The 17799-nt window shown below is 38.8% G+C and overlaps 1 protein-coding gene across 6 annotated transcripts in view; it reads left to right on the top strand.

Annotated features, from left to right (window-relative positions):
- Nucleotides 1–1998: 1998 nt before the first annotated feature.
- PPFIA4 (PPFI scaffold protein A4) overlaps nucleotides 1999–17799 on the top strand; it is a 116002-nt gene continuing 100201 nt past the window's right edge. For 4 of the 6 annotated variants that reach the window (XM_087720249.1, XM_087720248.1, XM_087720247.1 and 1 more), the window contains exon 1: nucleotides 2204–2306. The gene's annotated coding sequence lies outside the window, so the exon portion shown is untranslated. Of the gene's footprint in view, nucleotides 2053–2203; nucleotides 2307–2629; nucleotides 2711–17799 lie in introns of those variants that run through there. The other 2 variants (XM_087720246.1, XM_087720245.1) reach the window with 2 other exon arrangements.

Here is a 17799-nt window from a genome sequence, read left to right as displayed (position 1 = left end):
TTCTCACCAATTCAAGGGGGCATTGCTCATCTTGGTTCTCAGCCAAGGGAGCCTGCATTGTCTGAAAGATGCTTCCGCCACTATGAAAATATGGAATGCAGTAACCTTTCTGTCAGCAATACCTATTTATCTTCTTGCATTTGCATGCTTTCAAACTGCTAGGTTGGCAGGAGTTGTGGTGAGTAAGGGGAGCTCATCCCATCGTACACTTGAATCTGGACTGTCTGCTTTCCAGCTGACAAACAACATCGAATTGCTGAGCTATTGCACCGCCCCTAGGCTAAACTACAATTGGGTAATTTGTACTTCAATATGTTGAATGTTATATATTCATAAAACATAGAAGACTTCGTAAATTGATTGGGAATGCCCACTGTTCGCGCAAATGGAGTTGTTTGCACTTGCCCACCATTTGTACAGAACCATCCCCACTCCCTCCCACTGGTCCGCAAAGCCAGAAAGGTTGGGGAACTCTGCTCTAAATCAGAAATTAATCACTGAGCTAGTTTGCATTATACTGTGGTAAATGTAGCCAGCCTTATTTTAGCCTAGTATAATTGTGTCAATTCAACCAACTAAGAAAAAAATGCCTTTGTGGTTTAATCTACAACATTTAGTCAAAACTGTTTATACTCTCTGCTTTAATGGCCTAACTGTAAAAATAATTTAAAAAGAAGTCAACTTATAAATGATGGTGTACCTAATGAAGTATCTTATTTCAATGTTTTATTTGCATTAAGTTTTATTAAATTTCACATTAGCTTTAGTTATAAATAAAACTGTTCTGTTTAGATGTACAAACCCTCATGGTATAGTTAATGTATGTATTTTGCACCAATACACTTAGAAGTAGCGGTACAAGGAAAACTTGAATAGAGGCCAGTTATTTTAAACAGCAGATATGCTTACTGTAGCAGATCTTGTGGCATATTATTGGAAGAAAGCTTATTGTAGAAAAAGCTTATGTGGCTTATTACTGAATAAGCTTATTACAGAATTGATTCTGAATTAAATTAATTAAAATTCTGAATTTAATTAAAATTCAGAACTATAAATTCAGAATTAAAATAGAATAATAATCTTATGTAGCTTAATATAAGAAGGAAGCTTACTACAGAAAGAAGCTTGTAAAAATAGGACTGCTTCAGGGGATCTTTGAGGATGTGAATATTGTGAAGCTCCCTGTGCCAGAAATAGAACTATTATATTATGATTAATTGTACATTGTGTTAGATTTTATATAATTGTGCTGTTTTATTGTTGCATTGCCTCTGGATGTTTTTCTTGTACATGGCTTAGAGTTATCTGAGTGAATAACTGTTTCTGTATTATCTAAATTGGAATAAGACTGGATCCTTAGTGTTACACTGTGTGATTTAAAAGTATAATAAATACAACCTGATCTGTGCCTGTTTATTCAAAGCAAGTTTTTAAAGCAGCAGTTGCTAAATAATGGATGTGGTTGAACAAAACAAGGCTCAAACCAAGTTGATAAATGGAAATATATTGAATGTACTAGAACGTGTGCCCATTTTTTGATTTCTTGCTCAACAGGAGGAAGTGTACTTGACTGGAATTTTTTTATATGCATATATGTATATGGGTATCTGTATGTGTATGCCTGTGTCATATGCGACACAAGCATACATTACACACACACATACACACATGCATTATTCACACACACACACACACACACACGTACGTACGTACGTATGACATACACATGCACACATGGGAACCTGTTCAACTGAATTATCAGCGTTCTTCGTTTAGGGTCGTCCATAGCATCACCGTAAGAAGCCCGCCCCTGTGCTGTCATTCCTTTATCCGCATGGGGAGAGGCGGGGCTAAGAAAACATCTTTCAGGCGAAGCAGAAGCAGCGCGTCGCTTCCACCAATCGAAACAACGCTGAGTAATATTCAGGAGAACTGGTTGGAATGGAAAAGGGGGCGTGGCGAGACGTGGGATAGGGACGGGCTTGGGGGCGTGGCTTTTCCCGAGCCGGGACGCTGTTGTACCCGCTGCGAGGAGAAGCTGCTGTCCAAGCGGTGAGTAGCGGTTTGTATCCGGAGGGGCCGAATGCGATGGCGTCCCCCTGCCGGCTCCCTCTTTCATCCCTTTCACACCGGGCGAGAGTGCGCGGATGGGCAAAGAACTAAGTCAAGACTTGCTGCTTCTGTTGCCTTGAGGGAATCTGGGCTGATCGTGGCCATCGCGCCGGCGTGAGGTGCTGCGGTCAGTCGGCAGTGGGATACCGGAGCCCGGACGGTCCGGCGAGCCGGCGTTTTCATGGCCTGAGCGGGTGAGACAAGTGCGCCGCCCGCTCCAGAGGCCTCCGCCTATCCATCCTTGCCGCATCACGTCAGCCCCCCTCCCCTGACACTGCCGCGGGAGTGGAGAGCAAGCGAGGCGGCGAGCGCCAGCGTGCCTCGGGGTGGACGTCTCTGGATGCCCGATCCCCCGATCCTCGTCTCGGGCTTTTCTGCCACGGAGGATGCCGCGCCTTGGGAGCTTCAACGTGCAGCTCTCTGGAGGGGTGAGCGGCGGGTTCCCTGCTTTCCAGCTTGGTGGTCCCCGCCGCCCATCGCCCCAGGGCAGCTACTCCAAGGAGTGAGCCGGCAGCCTGGCTCCCAGCAAAGGCGGTAAAGGCGATGGGCGTAGACAGACGGCCGCCGCCGCGATGCTGAGCGCAGGGAAAGAGATGTGGTAAGCTGGAGATGGCCAGCTCCGCCCGGAACGTTAAGGCTGTTGAGAGAGACGGAGGGGGAACGTGCGTCCTTTGTACCCCGATGGTACGAGGCTGGCTTGTGGCTCTTAGCGGGGGAAACTACTGTTAAATAAAAACCAGATGAAAAAGCCCAGCCTAGCCTGTTGCTCTTTAAACCAGAGAGAGGCTGCCCTGAAGCCTTGAATAGCATTCAAAGCCAACTGATTTTGGCATCGCTCAAAAGCGGTTGTATCTAATATTTGAAAAATGGGCTGAATCTTTTCGTCTTTTTTGAAAGGTCTCTGAATAACGTAGACTGGGTCGTATCGATTTTTTCCGCCAAGATTTAATGCAGTTTTGCAATTCGCATCTATCGCATTAGCTCGGTTTTCACTGAATGTCTTAATGAAGCTCCTGTTTGTTTTTTTAAAGGCTTAACAGGTTAGGTGTTATCAGAAGCGTGTGTGAAACCAGGTAGTATTATGTGATGATGTTTCTTCCTAGAAATGAATAATATATCTAATCCCCGAACATATTCTTGTGAAAAAGGAAAACTGTATCATGGATGAATTGCTTACTTGAGGGGATGAGATGAAAAGATAACCTTAATTTGATTATCATAATGCTCAGATGGGACAGATGCATTTCCAAAGGTGGTTTGTAACTTGAATGGCCTCTCTCCACCCAGAAGCTTTTGAAATCTAGTTTGAAACAACAGATGGATTGACAAATGGTTGAAATAAACAGGGACAGCATGACAGTACAGAACAAGAGAAACAGCTGCCATAGCATAGCAGCTGCTGAACCATTTTTGTGTGTTCTGTAAGCATCAGATTTTAGAACTATGTATATACACAGACCCCACTATAAGATTAAAATATTCTCGGTGTTCTGAATTAGATTTTACAACTCTTTCTCTTTTGTTATTTGATTTAAACATAGGCATCCTCTTGTTCAACTTGAAGGCAGAAGCTCCAAGACTTGTTTGAAGAGCCAAGTTGCCTGTTTCTGTGTTTTTAATACTTCACAATACTTGTGAAGTAGGCCAATCATTGCTATGCACAGAATTGTGGCTTTATGTAGAATTACCTTAGAAAAATCATTTGAGGTATCAGGAAATATTTTCCAATGCTTGTTAAAAAGTAAGAGTCAATGGGAGGTTGCAATTTTTGCCTTTTAGGACAAACATACAGGAAGGAAAATAATTTCAAGGCCCTAGCATCAGGCAGAGAATAAACAGGTGTCAGAAAGTTCGTAATGCCTGTTCCTCTCAGCTTTCTTGCTGTATCTCCCAAACTCTTTTCTTGTGTGTATGCTTTAAATTTAACTTCTTTAAATTTAATGTCTGATTTATTATTTTGCCTAATGAATACAATCTATTATTAAATAATAATGACAAAGCAATTATTTCAGCTGATGTGTATGTATTTTAGACTCTGAAAGTCCAGTTCATATTACCAAAACAGTACATAGTGCCCTCAAGGTATTTTGATGTATAAATTTCTATAATGCTTATTTATTTGCCATGTTTCTGATTATTGAGATGATAGCTGATCTTCTCATTGAAGTTTTTCATGTAATACATCCCAAGGTATTTGAAGTGCTCCAAGTGAAATAGGAAAGAAATCAAGAGGCAAAAAAAATACTGTTTCTAATCCAAGTTCTATTCTTTTTTATATATAGATATACAGAAGAGAGGATACCATATAATTACAATGATCAATAATTAATGACTAGCGCAGTTATACAACAGCAGACAAAAATGTAAACTTACAGTCTGATGTGTTTTCTCTGGAGAAAGGTGAAATGTGGTTAAAATGGTTAAAAATGAACTGGATGAGGGCAAAAGACAAAAAAGACAAAAATGTCCAAAAGATGTGGTTATTGCCATATGTCTGAAAGGGAAAGCACTGGTGTACAGTATAGTCTAAAACATTTTGGGGAGTTTAGTAGAGTTACTTTTATATGAACAGATTTGTCAAGAATTGGGGAAGGAGTTCAATTCAAATCTCTAAGAAACAAATGATCTCCTTCTTCAATTTCAAGAAGTGGCATTTTTAATGAAAGAAGGGAGTATCAATTGAAACAAACTGAAATCAATAAATTGATAAACTGAAATCAAAATAGTAAACGTCTTCCCTTCATCTTGAATCATATTTTGTAACATTCATCATAATTTCTGATGCATTTGTCTAATCCAGTGGTTTTCAAACTTTTCTTCACCATGGATCCCCTTTAAATATTTTTTGTGGTCATGGGCTATGGCCACAGACTCCCAAAACTGAGCTCAAGATTTAAATCATAAATTTTTTTCACGCCTTCACGGACTTCCTGTGATGACATTGTGGTTCCCCTAGCGGTCTACAGACCACAGGTTGAGAACCATTGGTCTAATCCATTTTTAAAAAGGTTTCTGAAGCCACACATTTTCAACTGAAATGTTTACACTTCTAGAGGTTAACAATGTATTTTGTCATTTAAAGATATATGATTCTTAGTTTGACTTTTTGCTTCTTTTTTGAATAAAAGCTTTGTTTTGCGATATGTCCTAGAAACATGTTTTTAAGACACTGATGCAGTATTTAGCTTTTTCTGATTCATTATTATAAATCATCATTTCTGTCTTTGAATAATAAAAGCGCAAAATAAACATTGAAGACAGAGTTATCAAGTGTTGACTGAAAACACCATTAATAGAGTTATAATTTTAAATGATAATGACATGTGCTAGTAAGCTAAAATTTATAAGATTAAACCCAATGAAATTTAAGACACATTAAGCACCATAGAATTGATTAAACATAATCCTAATTGGAATAAGGCAATAATATTTACAATAATGTTCATTAGTATCTAAGAAATTGTAAGATAATGACTTTTAAAAACTAGTAATCGAAATAACAAAAAAGTTTTTAAAAAGTATACTTAAAGCAGATGTAGAACTCCTTAAAGTCAGGATACAAATCTAACTAATAGTTAGTAAGCATGTTCAGACTAATCTCTCAATGAAATTCAACTGGATTTCATATACTCCTATACAGAATCTGTCTATGTTGTCAATTTTTAAAGGGTGATAATCCAGGAGTAATAGTAATAGGTGGATTAAAAATAGATCTTATCAGGCCTTTGATCCATAATCCTTGGGTAGTTAAATATGCTACAAATATTCCCACTGAAATATGGCAAGCACTAGAAAAGAAATCAGTAAAGATTCTAACCAAGGTAAGCCAGAACATTTGGAGACTGACACTGTAGCCATCACATTTCCAATCTATATTCCATTACCAAAAAAAGAACTTTAAGAGTATACAAACTATCACACAATATCTCTAATTTTGTATGCAGATGACCAAGTTACTACTCCTACAGTTGTGTCAGGAGTACCGAAGCACTTTCAGGTTGAAAGGACAGAATGGGTGACATCACTGTTGCCCGAGGACCACCCAGTTTGGGAATCCCAAAACATCCCATTGTTTTCATGAGAAAACACTATAGACCAGGCCTGTTAAACTCCTGGATGCGCCAGATGCATCATGTGCTGCCCACGCCCACACCTGGTTTAGCTAAGGGGGAAAAAGTCCTCATATATCACGTGACACTGCCAAGTTTGACACCCCTGTTATAGACAAAATATCGTGAAAGACAGGCTCCAGGTTGACAAAGAAATAAGACAAAACGATGTTCTCTCCCCTTATTTATTCACCTGCTATAAGGAAAGCTAAATTGGAAGAGGATGACCATGTTTTTGAAATTGGAGGAAGAGACATCAATATAATCTGCCATATCGTGTCCTATGACACTACTCTGTTAACCAAATACAAAAGATCTGCAAAGACTAGTAATAAAAGTGATGGAGCACAGTGAGAAAATGGGACAAAAATTAAATATAGGTAGTCCTTGATTTACCACGGGTCACTTAGTGACCCTTTGAAGTGATGATGGACCTCCCCAGAGCTACTTATGACCTGGTTTCAAAATTCCAACATGATCACATTTTTGCATTTCGGGCACTTGGCAACTAGCCTGCCTTTATGATTGTTTGCAGCGGTTTAGGGTGGTTTTTTTTTTTTTTACTGGAAACCAATATTTTCTTCTGGTGTTGGCTTTCACATACATTAAATTTTTAACCAAAATCCAAGAATGTCATATTATTATTAAACTTCATTGCATAATCAGCCAGATGTTAGACTCTGTTTGGCATTTTTATCCACCCATCAAGTCCTAAAAACCACAAGGACTGTTTAATTGTTCTTAGCATCCTTCCTGAATGTCAGACCAATTGGAGCTTTAGCTTCTCTTTCTACACTTCTGGCTACTTGTCTGAAACCTTAGAAGAGATCTGGGATCTGTGTTCTTTACAGCATCTACATATGTTTCTAGCCCAGCCTAGACTTTTAGATAACTAAATTGGTTTTATCTACTGTCCTTATTTTTCCTTCACTGGAATTATTTGGAGGTTTGCTTTTTGTATCTATCTTCTTTTCAGGAACTCTTGGTCCCCCCCAATTACTTCTCCTTTAATGATACCCTGCTTATAATTGCTCTAGGATTATTACATTTTATTTCAATATAGTCCAGGATATACATTTAACTATACACAATTTTACTTTTCCCTGAAATTAAGAACTTCAGAACTCCATGCCTTCTTAGTGTTTTTGCATATTCCATTTTCTCAATATAGTTTTTCCTACTTTTCAGTATCAAGTAAATAATATCTGATCCTTTTGTACTTTCCTGCACTCTCTGATGGACAAGGTTGTCAGCAACACAATTCATGAATTTGCGGCAATTAAAGTTTCCTATCAGTATTATTTGAGTTATTATTATTTTTGCAATTAGTAGTTTGTAATCTGCAGTTTGCATCTTCTGTATCTTCTCTTTAGTTGAGCAGTGGAGCAAAACCTTGGTGTTAAACACAACATAATACTAGCCTGCTGAATGCACCCTTGGGATATTTACCTTCCTAAGCTTTTTACCTGAGTTGTGGAACACTTGGGTATAGCTATTTTCTCAAGTAAAAAAGTTCTACTCAGAGCCATTAAGTACGCTGTCACTATCTGATCTGAAGAGGGGAGTTTTCCCTCCCTCCTTTTCCTTTCTTGAATATGGATAGAATCAATATAGGAGATTTCCCTGTTCCCAAAAGTATGTTCTCATATGGTTCTGGTTTTCACTTTTAATTATGATTACTAGACTAGAGAAGTTTTGGAATGTGTCGGGCTGGTATAAAGCCAACACTAGCGTAACAATGAATAAATGATTTTTATTTTAATACTTTCTGTTCTTTTTGAACAAATTCTATTCATCAATGTATTGTAAAAGCTTAGGTTGCAGATTAAATATATAATCATTATATTAATACTTGCCCCAAAGTAATACTCACCTTGTCAACTATTAATGCTTTTTGTGTGTTAAAACATGTTTTATTGCACTCATTTCTTCACTTGGCAGTATTTGAAAGGTGTTGCTCTGATGTACTTAAAAGAGCTTACATGAAGTCCCAAGGGTGCTATTCAAAAGACAACTGGACTTTCTTAGTCCCCCCCCCCTTGAAAACATTTTGCTTTTCATCCTGAAAAAGCTTCAGTTCTAGAACAATACCTGTATGACTGAGAATCTCCATAGGCAGCTTACATGAAGCTATTATCCTTCATTATACCCTCATTTAAATAGTTTAAATAAGGAATGGGCATTACTTTGCTAGTTCTTTTTATGGAAAGGTATGCTATGCTGATGTTGAATATTTTGTCGCTATTTGATTTCCCCAGGGTGTTGTGTTGTGAAGATTTTCTTTAATACTATCTTTAGTGAACAGTTCCCACTTCTTATTTTCAATGCTTCTGACAGAAGTGTTAATGAAGCATTGAGTCATATATATATTGCACTGCAGTATTTATACTAGATATGCCCCCTCAGTTAAATTTCCCACTAATGTTAATTGAGCTTAGAGAACAGAAGCACTATATATTTCTTTGTGTGGTTATATGATATTAACCTTCGTGTTCCCCTGTGGGACAATACAGTATACTTTTACAATTAATGACCACTGATGCGTTCTTTTGAAAAGATCACTATTTTTATAGAATGCTATTGGATAGTGCTATTGAAAAGACTGAGCAATTCTACAGTGGCCTTAAGCTGTCTGTCTTCCATGCTGATATCAGCTAGAAATAAAATTGACTTGGGAAATCACTCTCCAGATGTCAAAGTTTGGCTAGATGTTCTGTCAGGATAGCAGTTACCACAGATTCCCATTGATAAATTTCCTTCCTTTACCCATTCATGCTGGGAAAGCAAACACCAGTCATTGCTATTTGTTAAACATTGCTATACAGTTTCTATCTGCATAAGTAAAAAGCATCCAAAAGTCATAGCATCATAGACCTATACTAGTAATGGGGAACCTTTTCGGCACCGAGTGCCCATACCGGAATGTGCATGCATGTACATGCATGTGCGCACTGGAGCATTGGAAACCTGAAGAGCAGCTGGCCGACACACGCATGCCTGTTTTGTGGCTGGATTGGGCTGTTTTGGGGCCAAAAACGATCTGTCTTTTGGCCTTTTCCTAGCCTTTGTTTTTCCAGCCATTTTTTCGAGCGGTTTTTGGGGTCAAAAATGGCCTGAAAATGGCCCGAAAAATGGTCTGTTTTTTTGGCCATTTTCTGGCCATTTTTTGGCCTTCAGTTTTTAGGCCGTTTTTCACACCAAAACCAGACCAAATCTAGCCTGAAAATGGCCAAAAAACAGGCATGCATGTGCCAGCCAGCTGGTCTTGGGTTTCAGGTGCACATGGCGAGCACGAAGATCAGTTGGCCGGCATGCATGTGCACACTGGAAACCAGAAAAGCAGCTAGAGATGGTGCACGTGCCCACAGAGAGGGCTCTGCATTCCACTCCTGGCACGCGTGCCATAGGTTTGCCATCACGGACCTATACAATTAGAATTTCATCTCAATAGTTATTTAATCCAATATCCAATTTAGCAATTGCTTGCTCAGGATGGGCATTTCACCAGTCCATTGCAGGATTTGGCACATGCCATTTTTCTTGTTTCTTGAAGTAGAAGAGATAAATGGTTGTTGAGATGAGTTAGGAGTCAATTGATGATGATATTTTGCATTCATGTCTCCAAAACTGTAATTGGGCCATCCTGGCCCCAGGGCAAGGAGGTTATGCAGCCGAACTTTAGAAAATTACCTATTGTTATTGTCCATTTGCATGATCATGAAGTATTCTGACCACTGTTGAAATTTGTTTATGGAATTTCAGAAATGCTAAATGTATGTCAATGACTTTACAATTTGCATCATTTTTTTTTCTTAAAGGAAATATTTTAGTTATCAGCACTGCAATCTGATCCTATTGTTAATTGTTCGGAAGTAAATTGTTTGATCAATAGGGCTTTGCAAATATGAATCAATATGGGTACAGCATGATAGCAATATTCAGTTGATATCCTTCTGCTGATGAAAGCATTTGTTGGTGGAATAGGAAGAAGAACAATTCACATACCTTCATACCGATCGAAAGATATTTTATTTGGTAGGAGGCAGAATTATTGAAAATCATTCTAGTTTGCTGATGAATGACTTCTATCAGCAAAAGAATATTAATTTCATACTGTCTCTATCTTTTAAGTAAATAATTTTGCTTGGTATTTTTAAATGTCTACTGAGAAAGGAAACAGAAATCTGTATAGGAAGTCCTTGGCTTGCAACAGTTTGTTTAGTGACCTTTCAAAGTTACAACATCACAGTAAAAGTGACATGACCATTTTTCACACTTACAATCATTAGAGCATCCCCCATGGTTATGTGATCAAAATTCAAATGCTTCACAATTGACTCATTTTTATGACGGTTGCAGTGTACTGGGGTCATGTGATCACTTTTTGCCATCTTCTGAGAAGCAAAGTCAATGGAGAAGCCAGATTCACTTAAACAATCAAGTTACTAATGTAACAACGGCAGTGATTCACTTAACAGCTGGGGCATAAAAAAAGGTAGAATGGGGCAAAACTCTCTTAAAATGTCTCACTTAGTAACATAAATGTTGGGCTCAATTGTGGTCGTAGGTTGAGGACTACCTCTATTACATTTAAGACATATAGGATACATAACAAGCAATTTGTATTATTGTCTCTATGTTGTGTAAAGTTTGTAGTAGTTGAAGAACGTGTGTTACTTGTTAAATATATTCTTAAAAGAACACCCTATCAATTTTTTTTCTTTACAGTACAATAATTTGCATGCCACCTACTTACATGCTCAAGGCATCCTGTAATGCTAAAAGTTTTAAAAGTCCAATATATATTAAGGTATTAAAACTCATATCTATTACTGTTGCATGCTGAACAACTGCAATATACCAATAGGATTACCCTCTAATTATTTGAATTTTCACAATATTTTTGTAAATTGTACAGTAACTGTATAGCAGCAGGGGTGGGCTGCTATGGGTCTGCCTGGATTCGGGAGAACCCGTAACTAACGTTAAGGCCGGTTCGGATAATCTCCAAATCCCATCCCTGGCTGCTCATCCTGCCCCACCGCTCCCCCCTCCCTTCCCCTTTCAGGAGTCTCCACGCAGCCTGTTTTGGATGCGAGGTAAGTGCAGGGCCTGCACGGAGCCTCAGGGAGGGAGAAATATGGGCCTCTGGGAAGTTCTGGAAGGCCAGAGCCTGGGAGAGGCAGTTTTTGCCCTCCCAGAGGCTCGAGGAAAGCCTCTGGAGCCTGGGGAAGGTAAAAACAGCCTGTCCCCCCACCGCCATGGTGCAGGAGGCCTACTAGACCACACCCACCATAGCCAGCCCCACCCAGCAATCGGGCAGAGAACCAATTGCTGAAATTTTTGAAGCCCACCCCTGTATAATAGTAGTAGGAAATATACAGTAAATACAGAAGGTGATGAATTGATTGTCATGGTGGAAGCTTAGATTGTAAGCTTGCTTTTAAAAATTGTGTTTGGCATTTAAGTAATTAAATGTTGCCTTGTAGAATAATTGCTTTGTGGTTATAGGTACTTTATTTGCTTAATAACAGTGACTGTGATGGTCTCTGAAATTATTTTTGTACAGTGAAAGTGAACATGTCCTAATTATATTTATGAACTGGTATTGCACTCCTAAACTTCAATATATTTGCTATTTAAATAATCTAGAGGATGTCACTAAATTATTCTGTGGCAAAATATAGAAGCTCAGATTCTTTAATCATAATATTTTCTGGATGGAATGATAGTCAAAGCCTTCCAGAAAAGCATTCCCTATTATTAAATTTGCATAAACTATTCTTTAGTATATATGTCACTTGAATTCTAATTCTAGGAGTTCTGCTGCTCAGTAATCAGTGTCAATGAACAGTAAGATTTCTAAATCAAAGCAGTCACTTAGCAACCAAGGCAGAAATCAATTTCAAGCCACATGCATCATATTTAGGGTCACAAGCTGGAATTTAACTGAATATGAAAAAGTACAAAGAATCCATTGTACAGTATGCTTAACACAAAATCAGGTATTTGTTTGGCATTTTTCTCGAACGCCCACATAATTATGCCTCTTTTAATATCATTTAGGGCATTCGTTAATTTTTTCATACCTTGAAAAAGCAGAGTTAAATTAATTGGACCCACACAAAGAAGTGAATGTATTGATAATGTGCCCTTAAGTATTAGTCAAATAAAGATTTTGTTTCCAAATTATATAGATTATATTTTGTCACGATTCTTAATATACTGAAGGAATATACATATTCCAGATCAGATTCTGCACAGTAATATACAGTAAGTATATTATGTAGTCAAATATATCCTCTTGGAATTTAATTTCTATTGTGTCCTCTAGTCTAGTACGGGGGTCCTCAAAGTTTTTAAACTGGGGGCCATTTCCTCAGACTGTTGGGGGGAAGACCAGCTGGGTGGGCATGGCTAGGTGGTCATGTGACTGAGTGGGCATGGCTAGGTTATGTGACCAGGTGGGCATGGCCAATTTAACAGTCCATTGAACAATGCACACAAATTAAACTTCAACTTGTTTTGCTCCTGGGGTTGTTTCAGTTCCACTTGGCGGAGCTTGCGGATATAAGTCCTGCGCTCTGCAGAAGGGCGGGCGGGCGATGTGGGCGGGGCAGCCTCATGGTCCTGTGTAGGCTGGGTTAATGGCTTTGACGGGCCACATGTGGCCTGTGGGCCATAGTTTGAGGACCCATGATTATAGAGTGCTTCTTGGATTGACAGTTGCAAAAGATGTTTTTGTGTACCAGCTTGTTTCTATCCCATACTCTCAATATGGCATATCTAACATAATGATTTTTGAAATCTGCATTAACCTTGACTTTATTCTATCACAAATATCCATACCACCTAAATCTAAGGTCATATCCTTTGATGGATAATTTGATCTGAATCCTAGTTCTACTGTATTCTACATTGTTGAGGCCCTGTCTTCAGTATAGTGCCTGCTTCTGGAAACCACTTTTGAAGAAAGATTCAGAGAAACTGATATAGATGCAAAGATCTGACCATTGTCATATAGACCAGGAGCTCCCAACCAGTGGGTTCCGGATGGAACCAGTACGGTTGGAATGGGCCCAGCGTTACCCACATGGATGTGTGTGGTGCGTGCATGCCTCGTACCTCTGTGATGCTCCAGCTGCTCGGCAGAGCGTCGCACAGGTGCCGTACGTACCATGCATGTGCGCAGAAGCCCCAAAGGCTTAAAGGACAGGTAAGGAGCTCAGGTGGGTGGGTGGGACCTCCGGAGCACCATACTGGAACAGTACCTGGTGCTCCAGGCAGGTTCCGGTACGCTCGTACCAGGACGTACCACCTGCAACCCACCACTGCCCCCAACCTTTTGGCAACGTGGGACTGTTTCCATGATGAGAGGTTGTTCTGCGGACTGGAGGGGCGTGGTTTTGTGTGCTGCCTGCATCTTGCAGATGGGGTTACACTTATTTGCGCAGCCCGGTTTCTGGCATGCCAAGGCCCGGTGCCAGTTCATAGACCAGGAGTTGGGCTGATCTAGACAATTTAGGAGACTAAAAACTAAGTCTAAAAAGTTCAGCTTTAAGAAAAGATAATTAAGCAAGATGTAATACATTTTTCAAGTACTGAAAAGAGTGTGCCGCACACAGTACTGGTTCTCTGACAATCCATAGAGCATAATCTGTCATAAAACCAAAATATGATCCAAAAAGGATATATTCCAGTTGAATCTTAGGAAAGCTTTTCTTATATTTGATAGTGGATAATAGTGAACTCTTTTGAGTCAATATTTGTTCAATATACATTTGAGATGTTGAGTTCCTCTTCACTAGAGTTGTTTAACTAGAGAACCTTTTGTTGGGGATGCTTTAATTGAATTTTTGAGTGGTGCAGGGGATTTAATTCCTTGACCAAAACGATCTCTTCCAATTCTACAACTTTGTAGAAGATACTTTCATTTTCAGAGAATAGGCAGAAATTATTTTCCCCAGTTGCTTTGAAATACAAAAAAATAACTAAATTGTATTCTCTGTTTAGCTATAATAAATGTTGTACTATATATTCAGCTTTAGGACATATTGGCAACATTTGAAATCTGAGCCATTACATTTTGATTGATGAAAAGGCAGAATATAAATCCCTTAAATATTATTTTCTCTTTGTACACTTCAAACTGTGCTATTAGTATGCATCTTTAAATGTCTTGCTCATATAATTTCCTATAGTTTATCATTTTCCTGCAGGCAATTATTATATTATGAACATTTCTAACATATTTGAACAAGATACTGTGTGGGTATGCTGTTGTTGCTTGTGGCTATGATATAGAATTAATCCCGAAACATTTTTTTTCTGTTTGAAATAGAAATAATGTAGGAGTCTTGGAATCAGATATTTTGAGTATAATTTTTTTTTGTCTCCATAATAGTCTCACTTTATAGCTTTAGGTCACACAAAAAGGGGATCTGACAGCACAGAACACAAAGTAAGGAACTTGTAAACTGTGGCAATTATAATAAAAAAGTTCTTTACTTATAATAAGTATCTGTTTTCCTTAGATGTGAATGAATGAAACTCTATAATATAGGTACACGAACTTCTCTGAACAGACATCTAGAATTTTTGAGCATGTTGTGTATATTCTCACAAAATGGCTAGAATGGAAAAGATTGCTCATAGGCAAAGTGGTCACCATAGTGGCTAAGGTCCAGTGGTGGGCTGCAGCTAGTTTTACAACCAGTTCGGTTAGCACGCATGTGCGCGCCTAATACACGCTTGCGCGCATGCGCAGCATTAAAAAACCGCCCATTTGAAGCTCTAAAACTTACCTTCTATTGCAGCACCCATGAGTAAAATAGCTGAGGCGCAGCAATTAGCTGTGCCACATGGATCAGCTGAGCTGCAAAAAAACCACCATGGAAATATAGGACAGGATAGGGCAGGGGCCAACTACTCACCAGAACTACTGGTTTGCCCAAACCAGTCCGAACCGGAGCTGGTAAAGTCAATCCATTTGGTGTCAGATGTACACATAACAGTTATGGATGAATTAAATTATAGTCAAAGTGCAGTCCAGTATAGGGATTTGATTCACGATATAAGAATCAAGCAAACATAGTAGTTGAAGAACAATTGAAAATCAAATTAGTACTACTACAGTGAACATTACTAGTCTGCTGCAAAAACTTAGTGGTAAAATATAGTTAAGGCAACAGCAAGATAAAATGGTAGTAGAGATCAGTGGCAGAATTTGTGTTTTAAAATGATAACATCTCAAGATCATAAACATTATTCAGGTAACTGTTCTCAGGCAGAATTTTTATATATGAAACTCAAAATCCAGCTGGTGATAATCAGCCATAAGTTAAGGCCAGAGCTACTGGAAAGCAAAAGATCATTTCTACTCTCATGGATTGGGGTGGTGGTGGTGGAGGAGGAGAGTATACTTTTTGAAATTAGACATTTTGTATTTGGCTTTTGACTAAGAATTGCTATCATCCAAAAGAGTTTGGTGGTTCTTTGTTTATGGGTTGAGTATAGGACCTAGCTACAGGGACAGTGGGAATTGACACTTCTTAGATAACAAATAATACAATTGAAAGAAGAAAGAAAACTAAATCAAAGTAAATATGAAAAAGAAAAGAAGAAAAGAAAAAAAACAGGAAAGAGAACATAGAAAAAAGCATGAAAAAAATTACGTATATAAAGAACAGACTTCTGATGTCCTCTCAGCGATTATGCATACAGTTCTAATCAAACTGTTTTCTCCAATTTCATCCTAATTTCCTTCTTTCTATAATCTTTCTAATCATCAAAACCCTAAATTATCAAATCATTTTCTTTCTGAAGCAAAAAGTCCTGGGTGGACTGGACAAATGGAGACCTGAGGGGATTGGAGCTTAGTCAGAATTTGTTGGAGGCAATTTCATAATTGTCTGACAATGTCATAGCCTGGCCATAAAACATTAATTGGCTGCTCTGATCTGCTTTGACATTGCATATAAACTGCCTTGCTACCATCTTGGTCATTTTAGCTTGAAATAATTAGGCAGTGAAAATAATTAGAATCTTTTCAAAATAATCATTAGAATCTTATAAATCCTGCTGAACATTTTGATCTGTTGAACATGCAGGCATAGAGAAACAATACTGTACAGTTGTATGAGAACCACTGAATTGGTGAATAGACTGGATTCACATAAGAGGTTTAAATGCATATGAATCATCCCTTTTGATTTATATTCTGAGGTATATTTTCCATTTTTAAATAAAAATGCTATGACTCTGAACATATAATATCAAAAGAGATAGACAGGATATACATCAGTAGAAAAAGCTTTTCAAGAATATATCTGAATAAATATGACAACTGAATTTAAGAATTCCAGCAAATTTCAAGCAATATTGTTGCATGAAATTCTTTGAAGGTAGGTTCAAGTTCACATACAGTGTGAATATAATTTTATGATGCCTTGGTAAGACCACACCTGGAATATGGCATCCAGTTTTGGTTGTCATGATATTAAAAGATGTTGAAACTCCAGAAAGAGTGCAGAGAAGAGCAATAAAGATGATTAGGGGACTGGATGCTAAAATATGAAGAACGGCTGCAGGAACTAGGTATGGCTAGTTTAATGAAAAGAATAGCAATAGCAATAGCAATAGCACTTAGACTTATATACTGCTTCATAGGGCTTTCAGCCCTCTCTAAGCGGTTTACAGAGTCAGCATATTGTCCCCAATAATCCGGGTCCTCATTTTACCCACCTCAGAAGGATGGAAGGCTGAGTCAACCCTGAGCCGGTGAGATTTGAACAGCCGAACTGCAGAACTGCAGTCAGCTGAAGTAGCCTGCAGTGCTGCATTTAACCACTGCGTCACCTTGGCTCAGTGGTGGAAGAGGAAGAAGGAATAGGGGCAGGGGTGGATTCCTGCCAGTTCTAACCTCTTCTCTAGAAGAGGTTCCACAAATCTACAGTACTGTTTAGAACCAGTTCCAGCTCCCTCCCCCCACCCGTCCACACATCATTAAAATGAAGAGCGAGAGGAGGAATTCTGGGAGTTGAAGTCCACAAGTCTTAAAGCTGTCAAGTTTGAACACCCCTGGGATTTTTTTCTAAAGGGTTAGGCGTGCAAGGGTCTTGTAACTTGACAGCTTTAAGACTTACATGCTTCAAATGCCAGAGTTTCTGAGCCAACATTTTGGTTGCTAAGCAAGAGCATTGTTAAGTGAGTTTCACCACATTTTACAAGTTGGCCACGCCCATCCAGTCACATGACTGTCAAGCCACTCCCACCCAGTCACATGGCTGGCAAGCCACTCCCAACCGGTCACATGGCCGGCAAGCCACTCCCACAAAGCAGGCCACACCTACAGAAGAGGTTCTAAAATTTTTTGAAACCCACCACTGAATAGGGATGACATGATAGTGTTCCAGTATTTAAGAAAATGCCACAAAGAAGGGGGAGTCAACCTATTATCCAAAGCATCTGAAGGCAGAACAGAAAACTCAAGGAGAGAACCAACATAGAAATAAGGAGAAATTTCTTGACATAACAATTAATGAGCAGAATGGCTTGCCCTCAGAAGTTGTGGGTGTTC

The sequence above is a fragment of the Thamnophis sirtalis genome, unplaced genomic scaffold (assembly GCF_051295495.1).
Source record: "Thamnophis sirtalis isolate CommonGarterSnake01/CBP01778 unplaced genomic scaffold, rThaSir2_p1.2 scaffold_7, whole genome shotgun sequence".
Taxonomy (NCBI): domain Eukaryota; kingdom Metazoa; phylum Chordata; class Lepidosauria; order Squamata; family Natricidae; genus Thamnophis; species Thamnophis sirtalis.
This window is presented reverse-complemented; position numbering and strand designations above follow the sequence as displayed.